Raw genomic sequence first — 17,803 nt, forward strand, 5'->3', positions numbered from 1 at the left:
CAAAGCTATTTGAAGCCATTGGTCTCAGTAACTGCAAGTGCTGCTTTCCAAGTCAGCTCCCACCAAACTAATGTCCTCCCTCTGCCTCATCTACCTCAGCACCACCTGGATGACTAATGCTTTTTGCCCAGTTCACCCACAGCATTTTTAATTTATTCAGTTCTCACCACCTTCAGTGCTACCACCTGGTCCTGTGCACCAGTGCTCACCTCTAAGGCCCCCTCATTGGTCATGCTCCTTCCGCTTCACCCCTGTCCAGTCCCTTTTTATCAGGACAATCAGAAAAAAATCATTTCAAAGCACAAATGGACTCTGTCTCTCCCTCCCTCCCTCCCCTGACCCCACCCCCTGACCCACCACATCCCATATGGCTTAAAACTCTTGAAGTCATCATGTTTTCAGAATCAACCAAAAGACAAATGTGGCCTTTGGGACCGCTATCGCTGACCTGGCAGCCTCCTCGGGGCCAACTCTGGCCTGTTCTCTGGGCTCCAGCCATGATTGCTGGCCTTTCATTAGCTGTCACGAAGGCCAAGTGCCTTTTCTCCTAGGGCCAGTGTTCTACAGTGTCTTCTGGCCTGGAACATTATCTTCTCGTGTTCTCCCTGCACCCGGCCAAGTCCACAGTGCCTCTGAGTCCCAGTGTCACTTCTCCCACAACACCAATACATATGAGGTTTCCCCAAAATTTTCTCATAGGATTCCTTTTTTTTGGTCACAGCACTTAGCACATTTTACAATTGCATGTTCATCATTTGTGTATTTATTTGCTAACGATTGACTTCTACCAGGAATTAAGTTCCAATGGGCGGCACCACGGCAGGTTGGTATACCAGTTGTACCCAGTGCTAGGCCTTGTAGACTCCTGATCGATGTTGGCTTGTTTTTGTTTGCTGCTTTACTGAAATCCAATTCCAGACCAAGTTTTATCTGAATCTTGGCGAGAAGAAGAAATATATTTTCTTTTTCTCACCACCAAGAATCTCTGGTGATTTTCCTCTCCCCCCACAACTTCGTATACCAACAGAGAGGGATGAGATTTACATATGAAGCCATAATGGGCCTAATCCATCGCCCTACTCATCAAAAAAGGCATGCAGTACTGCTAATCAAAGTTTCCACTTGGCATCAGCAGACCAAGGAGATAATGCTCTTAATGTAATTACATCCAAATGCTAGGAGACGTGATATTTAAGTTTGCTTCACGAATGCACTGCTCACCGAAGCTTTAAGATGTTGGAAGTAACTCCAGGGCATCTCCTTCATCCCGGCCTCCGGCCAGCCAGTCTTTGCTGGCGTTTGCCACTCCCCCTGGCCCCACCACAATAGCCAGGCTCATGTGGAAGGAGGAGGCTTTCATTTCTCTGTCTGGACCCAGACATAACCTTCCTTGTGACTGAGCTATTGGAACTCCCACTCGTCCTAGAAACCAGGCTCAGGCGTGCCCTGCACCAGGAAGCACTTCCTGACTTTACAACAGGTTGGGTCCCCCAAACTCTGGATTTCCACAGGACCCCGACCTTGCTAAGTGCATGCCCGTTTCCTTGCTGTCTTTTACTTCCCCGTCTCATTCCCTCAGTCCTGACATCTGCGAGTTTGGGCTTGACCCATAGCGGGGTGCTTGACAGAAGTACATGGGAAGGAAAGAAAAGAAAGGAGGAATGCAAGAATGGAAAGAAGGAAGTAGGGAGGGAGGGAAGAGGCAGTTTGTGGCTTTGGTGTTAGGAAGAGAAATAGGAAATTCTGTGAGAGTCTCGTGGTCTTGGTGGAGAAAGATGACACAAGTGAAAATCAATAGTGATTATAGTATATGATTAGGGCAGATGCCTGATAGCATTAATTAGGGCTGCAAGATCCACAAAGAAGGTAAAAATAAAAACTTCTGGAATAAAAAAAAGAAAAAAAAAAGCCATGAGCTGAGCCCTGGGAAAAGCCATTTGCTAGACAGTCTTCCTGCATCAACACGAACAGGAAGGAACGCTGTGCCCTCACCTTTGACAGCAATATCTCCCTCCAACACAATGTGCTTTGTGACAAGGTCTGTTTCCAGAACACTAATACCAAACTAAAGCAATCCAATGCCAAGGAGCTGCCCAGAGCTTCTGCAAACCTGAGTCTCCAAGCAGCTCTGCACAGCACATAACAAAAATTCATATTATCCAAGATTGATCTTTTGGCCTTGCTATCCTCAGATCCACCGGGGGAAGGCAAGACTGAAATACCAAGGCCCATTTCTGACCTGCAGTGTCAATTTGGTGCTGACTGGGCGCCTGAGTTCTGAGTCGTGGACTTGCTCCCCCTCCGTGGTCTCATTGTAGGTAGGTAGCTAGCTCTGCACGGACAGCGGGGGAAGTCTGGCCCCATTTCACAGAGAGTGAACTAGAAGACTCAGGCAGGACGGCAGGCACTCGCAGGATCTAAGACTCTTGCTCTGCCTGATGAGCCATGCTGTGTGGGCATAGTCAAGGGCAGGGTAAGCTGTGCTTCAGTCGAACTTACTTGAGATCAACGGTCACTTTGTCACCACCCTCCACATTGCTAAAAATTTTTTGAGCTCTTGCTAAATGCTTAGCACCACATCTCACATCTTTGAATCACACATCAGCCATTTGTGGCAGGTTCCTTTTATCTCTCATCTTGTACCTTATGTAGTAGGAAACAAGGCTCAGAGAGTTGACAACATTCACTCAAACCAGATTTGAACCCAGACGGATTCTGCTCCATGGTCTGAGCTCATAGCCACCAGCTGCTGCTGTTGAAACCACCACTCTGCCACTTAAGTTTCTGTCTGGCCTTCTAACTTCCTGTTTCACTTAGGGCTCAGCACGCATGGGCCTTGCCTTCTTTCTGTTCAAGTAAATAAAATTTTATTGGAACATCACCGGGCTCGTTCATTTATGTGTCATTCACAGCTCTTTTGATACTACAGTGGGCAGAGTTAAATAGTTGGGTCAGAGACCACACGGCCTAAAAATCTACAAATATTTGTTACCTAACCCTTGATGGAAAGAGCTGCTGACTCCTGATAGAGTAGTTAAGACAGACAGTGTGCTAAGAGCCTAATTGTCATTATCTTATTTTATGCATACCGCAATCCTGTGTGGTGTGTGTGTGTGTGTGTGTGTGTGTGTGTGTGTGCGCGCCGCGCATGCATGTGTGCATGCAGAGGGAATTCTGTCAATCCTATCAATCCCATTTTGAAGATAACAAACCTGAGGCTCAAAATATTGCAATACCTTGACTAAGGTCGCAGATCGAGTAGATGACAGAGCTGGAATTCAGACCCCCTCAGGCAGGTGCCGAGCCTGTGCTCCTAATCACTTGGCACTCCTGTCTGCTATGGACCTGGCACTGTGACGCTGAGAAGCTGTGGCCCTGCCCAAGAGGAGCTCCCTGGGGCTGATGGCTAGGATGGAGGAGAGCTGGGGCAGGCCTGCAGAAGCCCGGTGCCACCTTGTTTGGGCACCCTTGGCTGATGCCAGTCTCAGAGGGTGCTGAAGCAGCTGGGGCAGCAGAGGAAAAGCAATAAGGAAAGGTCAGATGTAGGTGCCACAGCTCCCTGTTTCGAGGGGAACTTCCTCCAAGCCACCGACAACCTCTTGGCCACTTTATTCCTCAGTGTTCCTCCTTGTAAACTATCATTATTAAAAGTGGCTTGGCTGCTCTAGGAGCCTGCTCCTGGACTCTGTAGGGCACCTTGCGCTCAGTTGGTCATCCACAGTCAGGTGAGGACAGTGTGTCCCTTCCCATGAGGGTCCTCTCCTGTAACAACCTGGGGAACCTGAGCATGGCCTGGAGGGAGGAGCCATCTCCGTGCTCCCTGACAATACAGTGAGCTCCTGGGTGGCCCGAGGGTGGCCTTCTAGAGAGGCACATGCATAGACAGGGAGCTCCCAACCACAGGGCAGGGGTGGTCTCCTCCAAGTCTGGGGAATTTCTGCTGGAACTCCAGTTGCATCTTCGAGGCACCTGGCCATGGGCTATGGTTCTGTCCTTGGAAAGGCCACAGGACCACCTGACTTCCCACTTGGTGTTGCAGGGGAGGCTTCAGTGGACCACCACATCTTTCCTGCCATCGACCTTCTCGGGGTTAAAGAACTCATATTCCATCAACAACTTTTACTGTGATTCCTTTTAAATCTCTTTAGAATTCTCAGAGTTGAGGCCTAAAATTTCAGATCTGCCAAAAAATTCAAAGTGAATGCTCTTTTGATTAAAGACCTCTTAGAGCTATGAAACCTTGTGACTCATGATAAAATAATACACGAAGTATTATACCCCAGAACTAAGCAGTGATAAGGATATGTTCTATTAAGTTTCCCTTTTCCCCTTGGTTTACTAGGAAGCTCATGCCAAAGCTCATTTTTGGTGTTTCTCCACTCATCTAACTTCATTTTTTTTATTTCCTATTTTAGTCATATACTCATCACTTTTGGTTTCATAGTTCCTGTGTTTTATCCATTTATATGTGATCAATGAATCCCCACACCCACTGTGTGTGGAGGCAGGAGAGGTACCATTAATATTTCTGCTTCACAGATAAGAGTATGACTGGGGACTGGTGAGGAACAGGCATCTTTGTTGGTTCTCACACTTTAATGCTCAGAACGATGGTGCTGCCAATAGTAATGATAGCAGGAGCCAAAGTTTATTAAGTGATTCCTGCCTGACAGGCCTTTTCCTGAATGCTTTACAAGTGCGTCACCTCGTGTCAACCTTCTAAAGTGATATCATTAGCTAGGTATTAGGAAGGGAAAATCGAAGCACTGAGGGGAGGGTAATTTAGCCTCCATCTAAGATGCAGAAAATGGCAGAGCCAGCCTTGACACCTAGGAGGTCTGGCCTCAGAAGGATGCTTCCTTGCACTGTGCCACACCCCCTAAGTTACCAGACCTCTCTGAACCACTCTACATGGGACTTAGGGGATCTTTTTCCCCACATTTTTATTGGTGCATTATAGTTGGACATATTGATGGGATTTGCTGTTCCGTATTCATATTTGCACACTCTATAATACCATTTGACCAGTATCCCTCCCCAGCATTTCCTCCGACCTCTTAGTCCCTTTCCTCTACAGATCTCCTGTTGATTTTTAGGAGGTCCACTCCCACCTTTGTTTCCCCTTTTCCTCTCTGGCTTCCACATATGAGAGAAAACCTTCTGAATTTGACTTATTTCTCTTAACATGATGGTCCCTAGTTGTACCCCTTTTCCTGCAAATGCCATAAATTTCCTTTACAACTGGATAAAACTCTATTGTGTATATACACGGCATTTTCTTTATCTGCTCATCTGTTGATAGACACCTAGGCTGGTTTCATAGTTCGGCGATTGTGAATTCTGCTGCTCTAAACTTGGGTATGCATATGTCATGTCTTTAATTTAGGATAAATGCCAAGGAGTGGTGTAGCTGGGTCATATGGTGGTTCCAGTCCCTATCTTTTGAGGATCCTCCAGATTGATTTCCATAATGGTTGTGCTCATTTACGGTCCCACTGTCAGTGTGAAAGTGTCCCTTTTCCTCTACTTCCTCTCCTCCAGCATTTATTATCATTTGTGTTATTGGTGACTGCCATTCTGACTGGTGTGAGATGAAAACTCAGTGAAGTTTCGATTTGCAATTCCTCAATTTCTGATGATGTTGAATATATTTTCATGTATTGTCTGGCCATCTGTATGTCTTCTTTTGAGAAATGTCTGCTTAACTCATCTACCCATTTATTAATTGGGTTGTTTGACTTTTTGGTGTAAAGTCTTTGGAGCTCTTGATGTACTCTAGGTATTAATCCTCTGTCGGAAGACTAGCTGGCAAAGGCTTTCTCCCTTTCTGTGAGTCCTCTCTTCACATCCCTAATTGTTCCCTTTGCTGTGCAGAAGCCTTTATTAACTCTGGAGGGGATCTTGATATTTCAGATGAGGTGAGGCGTTCCCAGCAATTCTGGACCTGTAGGATCCTGGACCTCACTCTCAGGAATATCCAGATGAGCTCTGGGGAGCTGCTCACCACTGACCACCCAGCAGCAATGGTTTCTGGCTCCCTTGAGCTCTGCCCAGGTACTCTGGGCTCTCTTCTCAATGCCTGTGCACCTGGTGTGGTTGGGATCTGCATTGTCCATCAAAGGCTCATGTATTGAAGACTGGATCCCCAGTGCAGCAAAGTCCAAAGGGGGGACTTTGGAGAAGTGATTGGATCCTGAGGGCTCTGACCTTGTCAATGGATTGATCCACTGAGAGATTTATAGCTGAATGGACTATTGGGAGGTGGTGGAAACTGCAGGAAGTGGAACCTAGTTGGAAGGAGTGGGTCCTTGGGTACTACAACTTGTCCTTGCTCCCATCCTCTCTCCCTGCCTCCCAGCCAGGAGCTTAGCAGATCATCTCAGCCACACCTTCTTCCATGATGTTCTTCCCCTCCTCAGGCCCCAAGCAATGTGGCCAGCCAACTGTCGACTGAAACCTCTGAAACCATGAGCCCAAATAAACCTTTCCTCCTTTTTGCTTATCTGCATCAGGTCTTTTGTCACTGCAATGAAAATCTAACTTTCACAGCCCCTCTGCAGTCAGAGAGGCCACCCCAGTCATTGGCCCAACCGGGATCATGGAGAGCAGCCAAAGCCTGGCTTGAGATCGTGCCGTTCGTACAAAGGTCCATGTCCAGGCAAGACAAGGGCAGGAGGAATCCGGGGACAATCTCTAGGCAACAAAATAGGCAAGCAGGAAGGAGGGAAGGAAGCCAGCAGCCCTGCTGGGAGATCCTCACTGTACCTGTGATGTGCCAGACACTGTGTTATATAAGCCAAATATCATTCTCATTTTCAAAGGCGGAAATGGCTCAGATATGAGGTGACTCCTCCTAAGTCATCCAGCAGATTTCAGGGTAAACACATGAATAACTCTTTGTAAGAAAAAGCCTTAGCCAAGTAGTTATGAGTAGTTCACTTCAGGAGATGGAAATTCACCTCTGCTAGTGGGAGTCGTGGTCACAACTGGGGTGCGGAGGGAGGGCAGACCCCACAGCTGGGCAAGATGGGGCCCCAGGGGATCCTCGGGGTCTGTGATCCCACTCTCAAGCAGAGAGGACAAGTGGATGCCAGGGCAGAGGGGAAGACCCAGGTGAGTGCAGGCGGCCAGGAGTGAGGACAGCCTGGAGCCAGGCGAGGTGTCCCTGGCTCAGGGCTTTTCTCCATCTCCTTTCCTGCAGGGTGAGGAGTGAGGCTGCGTGCAGGATGGGCTCCTGCAAGAATCCATGCCCGACTCTCTCGACTCGCTTTCCTTTTTTTTTTTTTACAAAGCGAAAAGGAAGGGAAGGAGAAGGAGGAAAACAGAAGGAGGGTGTTTGTACCCGAGCTTCTGTAATTGTGTGATTTAACCCACACGGGACATCCTTGTTATTAGGCAAACACTGTGGGCCCGTCAAGTGAGATGCAATTAGAAGTGTCCTTGTAACCCTCCTGTTTGCATAGGAGGCAGATGGGGCTTCACAACTAGCCCACTCAGAAAGCATGTCCCAAAATGGGACAGGAATTCTAGCAGTGGTCTGAGGTTCCTACAGGAGACTAGAAAGGAAGAAAAAAGTCCACAAAGGCCAAGAGATGCTCTTGGTCCCTTGGGAAACCCCAGGCCTCCTCCAAGAGCACCACAGCACCAACCCTGGGTGACACCCTTGCAGCACTGTCTCCTTAAAGTTTCCTCTTTACACTTTGAATGTAGAGATTTTCCATAGTTCCCAGCAAGGACTCTCACATCTAGGGTGCTGTCCCATCTCTGTGACCTGACACCTAATACATACTTGTAACCCTGGAGAGTGATGGTCACTGTTTGCTGAGCTCCCAGCTCCTGGGCAAATATGCTGGACACACCATTCAAGTGCCTCGGAATGAAGGGCGGGCTCTTTAACAGAGCCCGCGTGCTGCTGGCTGCCACAATTCTCCTTCATCTGCGATTAGATCAGGCCATAAACTTCCCCCCCTTCCTTCCCCTAGTGAAAATTCTGCAGTGTGGGCAGGGATCCAGACGCGGGAAACCTTCACTGTGGCCGCTCGCCAAGGCTTTGCAGCACCGGTGCGGGTGGCACACTGCAGAGTTCAGGACCCGACACTGTCCCAGCCGGGTGTGTGCTGTGTGTCTCCGTCAGGGGTGGGGATCCTGCCCAGCCCACACTGGGGGCCGGTTCTGCTGGCCCCCACCCCAGAATGGGTCCTTGGCTTCTTCCAGCCTCTGGGGAAGTTCCTTGATCTAATAAAGTTTGGCTTTCTTTTGGTCCTGCCAGACCACATTTATCAGAGCCCAATCTTTCCCTTCTTCCTTAGTTTCCTCATCTGCAAGATGATGGGAGACAGGAAGGAGCTAGAAAAATTTTTAAAAAGCAAGGGGTCCCTGGAGTCATTCTTGGTTCTCGTCTCAGTACTAATATTCTAACCAGCCAAAGCTGTCCGACTCCCAAGGTAGGAGCCGGGGTCCCTTCACAGCAGGAAGACATTTCCAGCTGCTTCATAATAGCTTTAGACAATCTGCAGTTGGATTCGATCACCGAGCACAAACTTGGACTACTGAAGAGGGAAAGAGCTCTCAGGTGCCACAAAACCCAGTGAGGTGGCACTGAGATGGAGAAGGAGCTTCCTGACTTCTCCCACTGTCACTGGACCCCCCTCCCTGACTTGGAAACAGGAAGTGTTCACACCTCAGCACAGGAGCGGCCTGTGGCGCCTGCCAACCCTGTGGATGAATGTGTTCACAGCAATTTCAGTCCCTGGCTGTCCAGCTTCTTGTCATGCCTGGGCTTGAGCTTTAAGAAGAAGGGGGCTGAGGCACAGTTGCTCAGCTCTGCCCTCCCCTTCTCACCTGACAATAATTCCTCCAGTGCTAAGTCCAAATGGCTCTAGAAACTCTAGATTAGCAAGAAGCTCCCCCAGTGCATGGTCCAGAAAGCATCTATCAAATGTTTTCAAATCATAGTAGTACAGCCTAAAAAAAAAAAAAGAATAAGAAAATGTTCCCAGTGATATAGTGAAATATAAATGCCTTTAGAAATCCCAGGAAAGTCTCAGAGAAGAATTAGAAATGCTGGGAAATCTCGAGGTGATATTAAACCGATGCTCTTTTCATCTGTGAGGAGAAGCTGGACCGAGGGCCTGGCAGGTGCATGCAGGGGTGGTCAGGCTTTTCCCCCAGAGAAAGCAAGCTGAAGGTGACCTCTGGAAGTCCAGCAGGAGCATCAGTGCCTCTCACAGGGACGTGTGCACGCCAGGGCATAGTCTCTGGGGACAGATGCCCGAGGTGCACCGGAAAGGAAATTCGAAGAAATGCTGAGACCCCGGCCTTGACAAAGAACAGCCAAAGGATTGAATCACTGCTGCAAAAATACTTAACTAAAGAAGAGGAGAAGGGGCAGGGGCTGGGGAGGGAGAGAGGGGGAGGAGGGGAGGAGGAAGCAGGGGAACAGGGGAGAGAAAAGGTGGAGGCAAGCGAGGGAACAGAGAGCTGGGGAGGAGACACGAGAAGGAAACAGGAGGAGAGAGGACCGGGAGGGGGAGACCAGCTGGATTTGTAGCATTTGATGTCTTAAGCTGAGCCGTGGCTTTGCCCTGCTCATTGCATTCTCTGGACTGTCCTCTGCAGTCCTGCGTGCCTGAAGCATTTATTTATTTTTTGTTTAAAAATGAAAGAGGAAGGAGAAGAAAGAAAAGGGAAAGATAAGAGGAAGAGGGAGAAGAGAACCATATCCCTCCTGGGTTTTTTTGACGAATGCAGTTGGTGGGCACAGTGGTAGGAGAAACAGCCCTGCAGAGCTGACCTGCCCCGCGCTCCCTGCCCTACCACGAGGAGTCTGTGTCCTCCCCCAGGTCTGTTTCCATGAGTCCCTTGAACCTAGGCCAGAGGGAGACCGTGTCTCTTCCACTGTCCTCCCTGCTGTGCTGGAGATCCGAAGGCCCCAGACTTGGTGTCCAGCTGCACTTCTGCCTTCGACTCTGCCTGTCATTCAGATGGCTCAACCAGCGTTCCTGGAGCTCCTGCTCTGAGCCAGGAACCATCTGGGGCCCGGGATACAGACCTGTAATCCTGATCCTCTAGAGGCATTAATAGGGGGAGGAGGCACTCAGAGCCTCAGTCTCTCCATCTGTAAAATGAAGGGGTTGTCTTGGTAGTTTTTCACCTGAGTGTACATGGAGACTACAGAGGGAGGCTCAGTGGCTGGGGGCACTAAGCTTCCGCACTTTGCCAGAACAGCTCCTCTTGATTCTGTTGCAGGGATTGGAATTCTGCTTAAACTTGGATTTAGAAAGATGATTCCATTGCAAAAGCAAATTTGGAAATCACTGAATGAGATACTCTTGGGTGTATTTCTAAGGTTCAATGATTCCTTGAAGCCTCTAACCCTAAGAATTCACTCACCCATTCACTCAACAAATACGCAAAGAGGCTCGTCAATGAATGGGGCAAATACGGATGACAAATACACAAGCCAATCATCTATAGTGCTCCTTCACAGATGCACACGGAAGGTGGAGAGGGCGGAGAGGGTCTTCGGGAGATGACCACCTCAGAGCTGAGGCTTCGTGGTGACAGAGTCAGCCATGGAAGGGTGTCAGGGAGGAGTGCACAAGAAAGAGGAATGAGACACAAAGACCAGATGGTGGGAGTGACCTGGCCTACTTGGGGCCAGGGGACCCAGGTCAGAGATCACAAGGGAATGAAATGAGTAGGATCAGGAGAGTGGCAGAGGCCAGATGACAGGAGGTCTCCAAGACCATGGAAGGAGTTTGAATGTGAGTTTAAATGTAGCGGGACACCTCTGCAGGTTGCAAAGAGGGGCCCAACATGAGGACACTTTATAAAGGCTCCTCTGACTGCTGTGTGGAGGGTGGACAGGAAGGACAGGAATAGCAAGCGCTCTCATAGTGGCACAAACAAGAGATGGAGACGAAAACACACAGAGCAGAAATTGTTTGGAAAGGTCAACTGTGGCACATAGAAAAACGAGAAAAAGATTTCATGATCAGTATAAAGCCAACATCCTTCCAGACTCCCGACACACAGGTATGGATCTCAGCCTCACCTTTTAGTGCCTAATTCTGTCCTCAAGTACACCCACACTTTGCTTCCCCACTAAGTGATTCCAGAAAGCCAATTCCCTCTGTCTTCTTGACCATTTAAAGGGAAATGTGGATTTGGATACACCCAAAATCTATATCAGCCCCCCTTTCCTTATTGCAAAAGCTACTGGGGCAATTTTCAAATTGGAAAGACGAAATGAAAACTTGGACCACAGCATTAACCCTTTGATTTTAGATGGTTATGCAGGGACGCTTGCCAACAGATTTGACCAAGCAATTAACTGAGCACCAGCGGAAGGGAATGGAAACTTGGAATTGCAAGACCCAGGGCAAGTGATCAATAGTTATTCTGAAGTACTCCCACATCCTCAGCACAGCCTACACACCACTTGAAAGGATAAAAAGGAGTCTCAGTGGTGTCCCCATCCTATAGGAATGCACCCTCCTGCTAGGGACAAGCAACCACAAGAGCCTGGAGGCTGGTAGCTGGGGGCTGGGTTCAGGTTTCACCCTGGGAGTTAGGACACCTCTTCTAGCCCTTCTGAGTCTGATTTCTTTTCTGTAAAATATGGACAATGCTTTCCAACCTTCCTAGTGTGGATTACATGGGATTTGAACAGCCCTTGTAAGTTGTGCAGAGTGGTGTAAATACTAAAGGTCATTGTTACTGAACTCCAAGTCAGAAGGAGGGAGTGGGCACCCTGTCAGTAAACAGAGCCGCCTCCGGACAGCAAGTCCCTAATGAAGAGCCTTCAGCCCCAACACCCCCCGGGGGCTGCTGATGCTCAGGCGAGGGTTGATGCCAAGGCCCCAGGCAATTCCACTCAGCTGCCTGTTCTATAAGTAAATTTGTATCAGATATAATCACAGCCACTAGTTTATATGCTGGCTAGGACTTCTTTTATGCCACAAGGGCAGAGCTGAATGGCTGCAACTGAGAATGTGTGGCTAGCAAAGTGGAAAACACTTTACTATCTGGTCCTTTGCAGAAAAATTTACTGGCATTTACTGGCTCCTGGCCTAGAGAAGAGAAGCTAACCCCCTGTTAACATGAAAAGCACCCTGATATTTAAAGCAGAATTTGGATGCAGGAAATTAATTGGAAACCTTCCTCCATCTGGGTGCTGTGATCCCAGTGACTCAGGAGGCTGAGGCAGAAGGATCATAAGTTGAAGGCCAACCTCAGCAACTTAGTGAGATCCTATCTCAAAAGAAAAAATAAAAAGGGATGGGGATGGACTTAGTGGTATAAATAGTAAGAGTCACTATAGAGCACTCATGGGTTTAATCCTCAGCCCTGAAAAAAAAAAGAAGAAGAAGAAGAAAGAAAAGAAATCATCCTGCAATCCCCAACCCTGGACCAAAATCTGCAGCACTTCCCAGAGGTCCATTGCATAAGGGGTTGGCATCACAAGGCCCTTTCTTAATGCTCCAATACAGATCCAGTTTTATTTCTCTTCAGAATGTTTATTACAGTGCGCACATCATAACAGTCTCTCGATTAAGTTTCACCAAATTAAATCTGAGCCATAAATCGAGGAAGCATAACACACCAAAGGACAGACGTAGTTCATTTGTCCCAGACCCAATGGCAATATATCATGGAAAGGGAAAGAAAGTTGGAAGTGAATTAATTCACTCTTAATTAATCGGTTATGCAAATATTTGTTCCAGCCATCTATAAATATACTTTCCAACGCTGAGTGCAATGCTGCATACCTGCAGCCCCAGCTATTCGGGAGGCTGAGGCGGGAGGACACCTTGAACTCAGGAGTTCAAGGCCAGCGTGGGCAGCATAGTGAAAACCTGCCTCTGAAAAGAAATCAATTAAAAATAAATAAATAAAGCTACTTTATGCCAGAGAAGTTAAGCAAGATTAGATGACATGGGATTATATTCATTGATTCTCCAAGAATTCACTCTCACTTTGCTCCGCCAAACTGGGAGCAAGGATTGGGGTTCAGAGCAACCTGTCACCATATCCTGTTTTCAGGGGTGATGGTCTAATGAAAGAGGTGGGGAGTCAGCCTATGATCACAAAGAGACAAGGGCAATGCCCAAATACCCAGGGTACGGGTGTGGCAGGGAGATGGGCAGGATTCCTGGCACACCATTCTCTCCCAAAAAAGGCCCTGCAGTTCCCTCTCCCAAGGGAAAGTGGAAGGACCAAGAAGCCCCTTGGAATTCCCTCATGGCCTCCAGTGGATTCCATCTGGCGAGCCAACACCACGGCTGTGCTGAGCATTTCAGGTGACCCCCTGCAGTCCTCATAGTGGCTCTGAGTGGTTCTACCAAGGCCACGTCACTTGTCTGACAGTCAAAAGTGGGAGATTCCAGTCCAGGTCATCAATTGCAGCCTTTCCCTGATGCCCTCCCTGCAGTGCCAACATAAACCCGAGGAGAGACCTGGGTGCCCACCCGGGAGAAGGCCTACAGTTTGCCACCGACGGAGAGAGTGCTCAGTTTTTCTGTATCTGTCAAATGGACCCTGATTGCACCAGGACCCTCAGATGTGGGCCAAGGGCACGGTGGGAACATAAACACGTGGTCTGTGCTCAGTAAGTCGGTAATGGAAGGAGGACAGACGCGAGATTGAAAGAGGAGCACCTGCTGAACCACGAGGTGCCGCCGGGCTCAGGGGAGCGATTCTGGACTCCGGCCAGGCTATCAATTAAGCCCTAACCACCAAGGCCCAGGGAACTCCCCACCAATTAACTGAGAGCTGGGAGCAGACTCAGGGGCCTCCACACGGTCACTCCTCCCAGCAGATACACTCCTCTGGACGAGTCTACTCAAAGGTCACGGTGGGCGTTGTAGGAAGAAGAGTTGGGACATAAATGCATGGTTGATTCAAAGTGAAAATCACATGTTTCCTAGAGTTTCCAGGCTCTGTCCAGGAGACCAGAGCTTCCACATTAGCTTGGTTATTCATATTTTCCTTTTTAATTATTCACTCAGTACCTATACCAAATGTGGTATGAATCCAACAAATGTGAAAAAAAAATCCAATCTTAAATAAGCTCCATAATAAGAACAATGATATACACTATCACTTCCACTTTATTGTCAATGATGGAAAGAAAACATCTTAAACTAACCACAGTGACAGATACCCTTGGAGAGGCCTTCTTAGCAGAACTTTCTGGAGGCAAAAATGGTAAAAGGGTTTTATCAACAAAATGTAAAAGGTACGGCTACTGACTCACTAATTCTTCTTCCAAGAATTTATTTCCAAGAGATTATTAGACAAGTGCTCCAAGGTTCATGTACAAAAAATGTTAATTACAGCATCATTAGTAATATCAAATATTGAGAAAAAAGTTACTATCCACAGAAGGACATGTTAGATAGACAAGTAGACCATGGTAGATAGCTGAGTCCTGATAGCCTGGGAAAGGAAGGCAGGAGCCTATGAGCCACCTTGAACTTCCTCTGGCTTGGTCAGTGGAGATGAGGCTTTCTGTCTACAAACCTGACTATGCACATCCTACCCATGTGAGCCCTGAGCACAGAGACGCCAAGAATGAGCTGTACCGAGTTGTGGGTGCCTGGTGGCTCTTTTTTGGTGATGAGGTTCCTTCTTTTTTCCTTTCCTTTGTGTATCTACATTGTTGGAATTTTACAATGACCATATTGCATCTATAAACAGAAATTGGACTGTTTTTAAAGATCAAAAGAAAACATCTAAAGGCTACACAAATCTGCTGGAGAAGAGACAGGGCTGAAACAGAACCAGGGCGGCTTCCAGAAGGGGAATGTGGAGGAGGCTGATCCTGAGGCCAGTCTTGCACCAAACCATCAGCCCTTCCAGGCCCGGAGAAGGCAGGAAGGCCCAGGAGCCGGTCCTGGGATTCAAATGTCAGTTCTGTCATTTGCCAGGAAAGCAACTTGGGACAAATTGCTCTCCCTTCTGCACCTCAGTGTCCTCGTTTGTCAAATGGGGGACCGACAGTACCTGCCTTTAGGAGTGTTACAAAGACCAGGGAGGAGAGGAAATGCAAAAGCACCTCTGCTGATGCCCAGCGCGTGCTCAGTGCTCACCAGATGCTAGTGCTATGACAACCGGCTTCAGACCATCATAGCTCGTGAGAGTTGATGTTGTTCCTGAATACAACACTACAGAGCAGGTGAAGAGTCAGTGAAAAATAACTTGGTCCAAAATCGGCAAAAGCAGACACACAAAGATCTAGGTTCTGCAGTGCGAGGGTGAAGGGCACAAGATGGAGGGTTTTAGGCACGTAACCCTCTCCCAAACCTCAGTCTCTCAATCTGCAAAATGGGGATCATAGTTATTTTGAGGATCAAATGCCAATGCCAACACAATGCTTGGCAGCAGGACATTTTCCATGAATATTTGCTAGTACTAATTTGAAGAATAACCATTTGGCTATCAGATAAAATAATGAGCTCCGTGTCCCTGGAGGTGTCCAAGAGGACACAAGGCAGACTTGGTCACGGAATGAGGAAGTAGAATCTGGATTCTTCTAGACCTAAAATTCCTTATGCAAAGTCACTGAAACACAGAACCCCCGATTTAAGTCCGGTTGCCCGGAACTGCTATGCAGAATGACTGGGGAACCTGGGCCAGCAGGCTTGTCTCCCTAGAGTTAAGTGAAAACACAGTTCTCCAGGTCAGCCCTGCTTTGCAGACAGGTGAGTGTGCCCTGAGCTCGCTCCTTCTGTCTAAGAGTGGCTCTACCTTCTGGAAAAGCCGCAGATGGGGCCATCCACAGTTGGGCTGCGGAGCCCATGAAGCTTGTCGAGACCTCATGGTCCCCTCCCCAGACACACACTCACACATTCGCTGGCACTCACCAGGAAAACCTGGCTGCCAAACAGTAATGCCAGCAAGGAGGAGAAACACGTTGATCGCTGTGTGGACCCAGCTTTACATGCACTGACCCAACAAGTCATGCTACGACTCCTCTGTCAGGGAAACCCAAACTCCCATGGGCTGTTTGATCACTCATTTTCTCTCCAAGCCCTGTGGTCAACCAGGAAGGCTTGGGACGCATGCAGATCCCTCCAACCTACAGCAAGCCTTCTGGTTGGCTTTGCTCTGGTGAGGCCAGGGGACAGTCCTTATCTCTCAAGTCTGCCGGGGGCTTTAAAAACCATTCTCAAATCACTGACCACCTGTTCATGTACCAGGCAGATCTGAAGGGAGCAGAATCAAGCTTCCTGGTTAAGAACACAGACTTGGGAATGGGAGACTCCTGGGTTCAAATCCTGGCTCCTCCACTCCTCGGTTACCTCATCAGTCCCAGGGAGATAATGACACCTTATAGGTTTTTATGTGAGGATTCAATGAGATAATGCAACACTGAAAAGGCACTTTGGGGAGCAGGGGTTAAGAACACAGGCTCTGGAGTCTGGACTGTTGAGGTTCAGATCCTGATTCTGTCACTAGCTGTGTATCTTTAGGCCTGTCACTTAACCTTTCTGAACTGCAAATAATGAGCTCAGTTGTAAAATGGTTTCAGTGACAGTGTCCATCTCTACAGGGGAGTTAGGTGACAAACGAGTAGGTTAAAGCTTAGAAAGTGCTTAGGACAGCACCTGTCACAATTGTGAGTGCTCAGTAAATGTGAGTTGTTATGATTAATGTGTGGAAAGCCCTCAGCATGGTAAAAATAAATGCTCAATAAATGGTGGCCGTTATTGTTACAAGGTACAAGTTCCTCAGAGAATTTCATGCATAGTTATCTCCTGGAAGGCAGTAAAAGTGAAGCTATTAGGGGGTAAATCTTGTCCTTAGGAAGAGGCTGCAGTCACTGCAAAGAGACGCCAGGGTCCTCTCGCCCCTGTAGGATGCCCCAGTTCCTCCATCCCTCCCACACCCTGGCTCTCCTTGGCTTCCAGAGCTCATTCAGCCATCAGCTCCCCTGGTCTATGCCCAGTGAGCAGTCACAGGAGCAGGTGGGAGGCTGGGCATACCTACACCATGCACAGGGTGGCCCCAGCCCCGTCCTCCGAGGGTGCACAGGGTAGTGGGTCAACACACACTAAATAAATAAGTCCCTAGATGATTATTTAATGACAGTTGCAACTTCTGCCATTAAAGGATGTGATGAGAATGTCAAATGGGAGCCCTGAGCGGACTAGCACTGGTGTGGATGAGGAGAGAGTCACTGTAAAAAAAAGCTCCTTCCAGAATGACATTTAAGGTGGGTCTTTGCTGATGAAGAGGAGCTGGCTGGTTGATAACTGGGAGTGCAGGAAGCGCAGGATCCAGGCAGATGAGTGCTTTGTCCCAAGGCCCTGCACCCACAAGGCATCTGGCTCTCTAGGAGCACAGAGAAGAACAGTGCAGGGGGACCTTTGCTACACCCTCTCACTCAAAACTACTCAGTCAGGGGTCAGTTGAGTGACATCCTCTCCTCCCTTTCAGGTGCTCCCTAGCTGCTCGCAAAGACTGCCGAGTCTCGGCTGCTGGCCCCACAGACCAAGTGAAGGCTGTTCCTGGCTTAACGTCCCCGAGGCGCAGACGTGGCTGACTCGGCCTGCATGTGAACCTCAGCTAAGACATCACGACAGGGGACTCCATCTCCCTGAACCCCCTCTGTTGCCTCCATCCTACTGGGTTTTGTGAGGCTGTTTAGGAAAACAACTGAAGAATGTGGAAACAGCATGAAAGGAAATAATGGCCCCAAAGGAGGACTCTGTGATTGACATCAGTGCAGACACCCCCTCAGGAGCATCATGTGTCACCAAAGCAGCAACTTCCCCGGTCACTTATTTACCCAGCT

At 48.4% G+C, this 17,803-nt stretch overlaps 1 protein-coding gene across 1 annotated transcript in view; it reads right to left on the reverse strand.

Moving 5' to 3' along the window:
- The window catches only part of LOC143398987 (dedicator of cytokinesis protein 2), a 401,674-nt gene that overhangs the window by 175,376 nt on the left and 208,495 nt on the right, over positions 1-17,803 (reverse strand). The window lies entirely within an intron of this gene.

Source organism: Callospermophilus lateralis, chromosome 5, assembly GCF_048772815.1.
Source record: "Callospermophilus lateralis isolate mCalLat2 chromosome 5, mCalLat2.hap1, whole genome shotgun sequence".
Lineage (NCBI taxonomy): Eukaryota > Metazoa > Chordata > Mammalia > Rodentia > Sciuridae > Callospermophilus > Callospermophilus lateralis.